Consider the following 7541-nt stretch of genomic DNA (forward strand, 5'->3'; position numbering starts at 1 on the left):
AAAATGTGTTATGTACATGTACCAACTCCCCGTGATGAATTAATCATTATGTACTACAAACATGCACTAATAATTTTTTAAATGTTTAAAAATTATTTTTAAATTACTGCATGGTAAATAAAATCTACTTTTCTTGTAAGGTGGGAAAAGGGAGGCAGAATAATAGAAAAATAACTGGTTAACATCAGGCTATTTCAAGTTATCTTTTTGTGTAAGGATGAATGAAGGCAGAGGGAACTTCATTATCATGCCAAATGAAACTGGCCAGTTCAAGAAATTTAGCTATTTTTTTCATAATCTTGCTTTTTCATTTTAATGGTAAAGAACTTCAGTATGATTGACTCCACTTTGAATTTTGACCTGATCTTTTTTAGGCCTAGTTTAAGAGTTTATTCCAAAACAATGACCTTCTGTCGTTTTCACTTAATTCTTCTAAGTATAAGACAAGAGGTGGCCGAGACATGGTTGTACCTGGAGTTTGATGGCAGGTATGATGAGTTTTCTGACAGAGAGGGTGGCAGAGGCAGTGATATATGTGTCCCTCTCCTTTGTAGCTGACTGTGATCCCAACAGAGTGAGGAATGCTGTCTGCTGGTTGACAGAGTCTAGGAAGTACTCTTCCATCCAGTTAGCCTGCACATCTGCTCCTCCAGTTCAAGCCCACAAGGCTGTTGCATCTTGTTCCCATGTACCTGGAAAAGGGGCCATTCCACTGCAGCCAGGAAACAGCCTGTCACAAAAATGTTTGGGACACATGGAGTTATTGTTACAACAATTGAATGGAAAGAAACACATTTTTAAAATGGAATCATTTCCCCAAAAAGGACCAGGATAGCCCTGTTGCTAGGAAAACTTGCAGCGACATTTTAATGCATTCACTTTAGTTAAATGAAGAGTATAACAGGATCAGTGGTTTGGGACAATGTAGATGGGGACGTGACTGTAAAGGAAGTTGTATAAGGGGTCTAAAGCTCAGTGAATGATTCCCTTTCTCCCTTTCCTGTATGTGGAAACAAGGTATACACATCAAGTCATTTCTCTGGGGATCCAACCAAAGAAAGAAATTCAAAAAAAAGAAACTGTATCTGTATTGAACATGTACAGACTTTTTATCCTTGCCATTATTCTCTAAACAAGATAATAATTGTCTATATAGCATTTACATAGTAGTAGGTATTTTAAATAATCTGGAAATGATTTAAATTATATAAGAGAATGTGCACAGTTCACATGCAAATACTATGCCATTTTATAAGGAACGTGAGCATCCTTGAGCTTGGCATCACAGGGACCCTAGAGTCAATTCCCACAGAGAGCAAGACATGGCTGTTGTGTGAGAGAGAATGAGGGCAGGTAAGGGAGTGCCGATCATTCCCTTTATCACTGTGCAGAGCAAACAGCCCCACGCCAGTGATGACAGGGGGCTGGAAGCCCCTTCCCTGCAGACTGCAACTAAACTCTTCCTCCTGTCCAGGCAGAGCTGCAGACTCTCCTGATAAACATGGAACAGGGACTTCCTGCCAGGGGCTTGAGGCATGGCCAGATCTTTGTCCCCCTTTGTCAATTACATGACTTGTCCATGTACAGCCCTTTAGTCAGGGAGAGGGGATTGACTGGTGATGGGAGAGGCTGGTCGAATGATTGTAATCATGAGGAGCAGGGAATTCATAGTTCCTCCAAACTGTTCTTTGAAATCTCTTTCCTATCTAAGGATACTTCTGCCAGTAAAAAGGCCCAAGTAGGTATTATGCCTGTAAAGGTCAAAGCTTCATCCCGAGTTTTTTTCTCTGTAAAGTGCAACTGAAAATTCTTGGAATTTTTTCTCTAGCTGCTATTTACTAAAGCCTCTCATGTTTGGAACTCTGAGAAGTCATAATTGGCTGCATAAACTGAGGCCTTTGTTTGAATAATCTGGGATGAATAAATTCATACATGGACAAATCTTGGCACCTTCTCATATAGAAAAAAACATCACTTGCATGGTGAGTATCTACTGAGGCTTGATTCTGTGCAGTGTCACCTGCAGGTGGGCAGAATGGTGGCCAGCCACTGAAGTAGAAAGCCAGGTCCAGCTCTGTCCCAAGTAGAGGTGACCAGATTCTCCCTCCTGCCTGACCATCAGTTTCATTTCCTGTACAGATGAGGGAATCAACTATGGTAGCATCCATTCTACTAGAACACTGGTTTCATCTTAAATACACAAAAGGAGTATTTTTTACGAATGATACACATATGTTGAAATAACCAAAGAGAAAACCTCAGCAAAGTGGACACCGGACATTTCAGATGAAGACTAAATGTCTGTAGATGGCAGGACAGACGATTGACCTCCATCAGGATTTTTAGCACATGACATAATGGGCTCCAGCCAGTTCTGAAAGGAAAGGACATTTTTAAAGAATACTAAGAGTTCACAGAATCTATAGAAAATACTTGGAGTCAGACTAGGAAGCTATGCAAATGAGACTAGGCCCCAGGTGGCAGAGCCAGGCCCTTAGCTCATAGCATCTACTGTGTAACACGACTGCTTTTGAAAGCTGGCATCTCTCCACATGATCCACATGGCTTTCTTGGTTGGATTCTCAGGTTACCCCTTTATTTACAGTGAAAATTTTTATTTCTTGTGCTCTGGTTTCAGAAGTTGATAGGAGGCTCCCCATTTGAGGACGCATGCAGCATTCATAAGGGGGGATATCCCCCAAACGAAGGAACAAAGCCCCAAAACCATACAGTGACCAAAAAGCATGACAAATGTCAGTGACCACTTTTATTATGTTGTCCCACAGGCAGACAGACATCCAGGAGACTTAAAATGAATGCACCATTTAATGCATTTGATTTGCATGTTTGTGCCCACTCATCATGAGACCAGAGAGTCATCCTATATTAATCAGTCATCGAAGTTTCTGTAATAAATACTTTCCAAAAATCCAGTTCTGGGAAGTAAAGATTATTACCATGGTCGTGACTCTGGAAATGAAAGTGCTCTGTTAAATCAGTCACTGAAAAATCAACTGGAAAGGTTTGTTCAATGGGCTGCCTCAAGGAAGATTTGGATAGGGGGAGTGGTTGGCCACAAGACAATCTCTTTTTAAGTGTTTTTCAAAGATTAGACCTTCTATAATATCGTTTCTAAATTACCTGGGATTCTTGTTAAAATTCTAGGATAATCTTTGACCTAATGAATCAATCTCTGAAAGAAAAGTCTGGAATACATATTTTAACAAACTTCTTACATGATTTCTTCCACCCATCAAAGCTAGAAGATACTGCTTTATGTGAGAAATACAGTCACACATGGGAATATTAATTTTAAAGTGTAATATTAATTACTATATCAGGCTGCTGTTTATATCTGTATTATTTACTCTAGCCTCTATGGTTTGGAGCAATGTCTGCTATATACATTCTAGTCCACAAATTCAAAAGTGAGAACATTCTATCAGCATATTTGAATTTCTTATGACTAACATTTCATAGTAGTCATTAGTGCTTGTTTTTCTAGGCTAAAGCTAAGAAATCAAGGCACAGCTTCTTAGCTAAGCCATTTAATCATTCATTGCCTTTATGGTAGAATGGGAAAGAGGCCTTGTTTTCTCTCCTTCTGGACATTAGCTGCTAATTGGCACTTATTTCTTGAAATTTAAACATCACCCTTCTTTAAGGAAGATACCCCACTAAGTTTTCAATGAGGTAATAATGTGAAGCCAGTATATCTCAGTTTAGTGTGCACTGAGAAAGTCCTGTGGTCCGCAAGGCTTCTGTTTCAGTCACCTGGGATTGGATCCACTTTGCACACTTCTCCCATTGAATGCTCCTTGGTCAGTTCCAGCTCTTCAAGTTGTGATTATCCTTCTACCATAATCATGATGAGGATAATTTAATTGTGTAGAAAAGATTAGAACAAGTTAGTCTCAGGCTCTTGAAGAATGGAAACAAGTTGGGGAAATCAGCCTTGCATTTTTTGTTGTTGTTGTTCAGAAGTATTTATTTAGAACAGGTACAAAAAGGAGCTTAAGGTCATCATTTTCAAGTGAATCCACCACTAACAAAACCAGGGTGAGCCTCAGTCACCACCTAGCTCCTGTCCTGGTGGCTGGGGTTGGTCTACTCCCCTCTCCTTCAGTCTAGCCCTAAAGCAGGTGAGGCACAGGCAGCACTGGCCCCAGCTGGCAGTGCCTGTCCAGAGAAGAGAGGACAAAAGGCTTCTTCACCCTCAGCGCCCCATCCAGCCCCCAGGTAATTTTTTTCCCCCCGGGATATGTAACTGAGCCTGGGGAGCCGATGCAGTGACCTATGGAAGAGGAGAGGAAGCCCTTTCCCCTACTGCCCAATTGCTCACCAGCATTTCTCACCTGGCAACAGAGCCTGTTAAGGGCAGTGAAATAGAACCAAATTTTACATAGGCTTTATCTTTGTTTTGGTTTTGATTTTGTGTTTTGAGACAGGGTAGTCCATGAATGGCCCAGAACTGCTTTGTAGCTCAAACTAGCCACAATCTTATGATCTTCATGCTTCAGCCCCTGCACTGAGATTACAGATGGGATTATAGGTGTGTGCCAAGACAGCTGGCTTATACAGACTTTAGGATTTAGCACTTGTGCTTATACGTGACGTGACGACAACCCTGTGACACAGGCATTATTATTAACAGACCCATTCAAAGAAACTGAAGGTCAAAGGAGTCAACCTGCCCAAGGTCATGGAGTAAAGTTGAAGATTTTATTACATCACTCCTGGGGAAGGAAGGACCTTCTGGGGAAAGTCCCTGGGGAAACTTCATTGAAGAGCTAGAGAAATCCCACGATGCCGAGGCAGTTTCGGAGGGCAGGACCGTCATTGCCCCTAAAGTCTTGAGTCTTCCAAGAGGGCAAGCAAAGCACTCTGGAAACTGTCCAGCCTAAGGGTCCCTTCATTGAGTATGGTCCCATGGCTAATGGAACTTCTAAGCCTCTGTGTAGTCAAGAAAGAGACCTAGACCTCCTCACAGAGGCCTTAGGAATGGGCCAGAGTGGACTCACGCTGATGCTAAGGAGACTTAACCTCCCTGGAAGCATCCCAGCAGTGTATTCATTGGTAGTGTCTCATTTTTTACTGGCAATTCTGCATGATTTTTTTTTCTTAAGAGGTAGCCCAAAATTGTCTCAACCTGGACCACTGCCGTAGAAAGCTCTGCAGTCATCACAGATAATCTCAGGAGCATAAATCCGAACAATTTTTAAAGCCCTACACCTATCTGGTCAGGTGTCTGGTCATTCTTGCTTGTTCTCTGATTTGCATATATAATTGGGGGAAGTACAGAGCAAGAGGAAATCACAGCAATACCCAAAGAGTGGGTGAAAAAGTGCTGGTTTAGGCCATTTCCCCTTGTGGCACTGAATGTAACAGACAATAAATTGATAGTAATACAAAAGAGAGATAGGTAAGTATCAGCTGCTATTACTATATGGCATTCTCATAGATACAACAGGAACATTATGAGGTAGATAAATACTCATTTCAAAGATGATATGGAGACTGAGGCTCAGAAATTTTAAGCCCAGAAAGCAAGGGACAGAGTTGGAATTTCAAATAAGGTAGTTTGATTTCAAAAACAACTTTTAGCATAGCCTCCCCTCATGTCTTTTCTGTACTTCTCATTTCCGGCCTCCACCTACCTGATCTCACCTCACCTTTAGACATTCATGACCAGGTCCTAGTGGTCTGGGTGTCAGTGCCCAAAATTTCTAGACCAAGAGAAAATTTTTGAATGGAAATTCTTCCAGTCTTTCAGGATGATAGCAGAGCCATTTGCAATTGAGACTGAGGAATTGCTCTGACAATCTAAACATTCAGAAAGAAATTCTCCAAAGAATACTGATTTGGGGGCGGCGGGGGGGAGTAGCGGAGCATTGCAATGGAAATAGCAGAGCTTTAGATGGGAATAGGCATGACATAGTAAGCTATGGGAATATTCAAAGAGGTCAAGACAAGAAGTGTTTTATTTTTCTTTTTGTTTTTAAGACTGCATCTTGCTATATAGTCCTGACCCAAACCCATGATTGTCGCAGGATTATAGGCATATGCCACCAAGTCCATCTTGAGTGACTCCTTTTTTATTCTGATAACAGTCACATTTCTGCCTGGCATAGTAGTACACACCTGTAATCCCTGCACTTGGGAGGATGAGGCAGGAGGATCACTGCAAGTTTGAGACTAGCCTCAACTACATAGTGAGTTCAAAGCCAGCTTTATGACCCCGTTTCAAAAACAATTCACATTTCTTTCACAGTCCAGACACATGACAAAGGTATCTACTAGAGTCCACAGCTTGATGGACACTAGTAGGTTTCAAGATTTTCAGATCATTCTGGGGCTGCATTTTAGCCTAGAAGCTACTAAGGTTCGCCAGTGTGTCAGAGGACAAACAAAAATGGACACATGTTATATAAAAGCTGTTAGTGAGTGAAGATGGATGAGGCTTGTGCCTGGTTCTTAGGGAGACTTAGGCCACATCTTTGAGCTTGCGTTGTTAAAAAACAAGGTTCAGGGGAGGGAAATTGAGCTGCTTCTACTCATCTGGGATGATGCTATGGTTTAGATTTAAAATGTTCCTCAAAAGTCTCCTGTGTTTTGAGGTGGTTTGGAAGAGGGAGGTAACTGAGGATGTAACCTAAAAGAGTATATACTCTCGTCCTGAGTTCCTACCTTCACTTTCTGCTTCCTGGGAACCATGGGCAGCTTTCTTCATGCCCTTCCATTTCTGCCATGGAGCCAGGCGACCATGGACTAAACCCACTGGAAACTCTGAGCCAAATAAACCTCTTCTCCTTGAAGTTGTGGGTGTTGGATATTTTGTCTCAGCTATGAGAAAGTAATTAATACAGAAAACTGGAACTAAGGGTGGGGTCATTACTATGGCCATACTTGACCATGTGGTTCAGAAGCCTTTGGAACTGGTTTAGGGAAAGAGTTTGGAAAGCTTTGGAGATGTGGATGGAAGAAGCTCTAGAATTATATGGTTAGAACCTCATGGATAATTCTTGTCAGAACTCAGAAAACCAGAGTGCTGATAAGAATGAAGAAAATAAAAGCCAGGCTCAGGAGGTTTTAGTTGGGAAAAAGGATTCCTTTGGCAATTGGATTAAAAGCCATGTATGTTACACTCTGGCAAATTTTTTTCTACATTTTGCCCATGTCCTGATATTTGTGGGTGACTGAGATTAAGGACAGTGGACTAATGGATGTGGGGAAGATACTTTAGTCCAGTTCAATATTTTGACTATGGCATAGGTAGTGCTGGCTGCTTTAATCCAGATCTATAGTGAGAATCAGAAGCAAAACAGTAGAGCTGAAGAATGTGAAAAATTTGCATTTTTACCTGAAAAAAGCACCTATAAAGGGAGGGTCAGTGAAAGTGTGGTTCCTTAAAAGATTAGCATTAAAAAGAAGACAAGTACTTTGCATAAGGACAAAAGGAAAGATGACTTGAAGGAATCTCAGGAATTGACAAGACCCCAACCTTTTCAGGCTCAATTGTGTAAAAGGGCAAACTCCTCTGA

Source organism: Heterocephalus glaber, unplaced genomic scaffold (genome assembly GCF_053883595.1).
Source record: "Heterocephalus glaber isolate CG9 unplaced genomic scaffold, H.glaber_assembly_v1.0 deba00001538, whole genome shotgun sequence".
NCBI lineage: Eukaryota > Metazoa > Chordata > Mammalia > Rodentia > Bathyergidae > Heterocephalus > Heterocephalus glaber.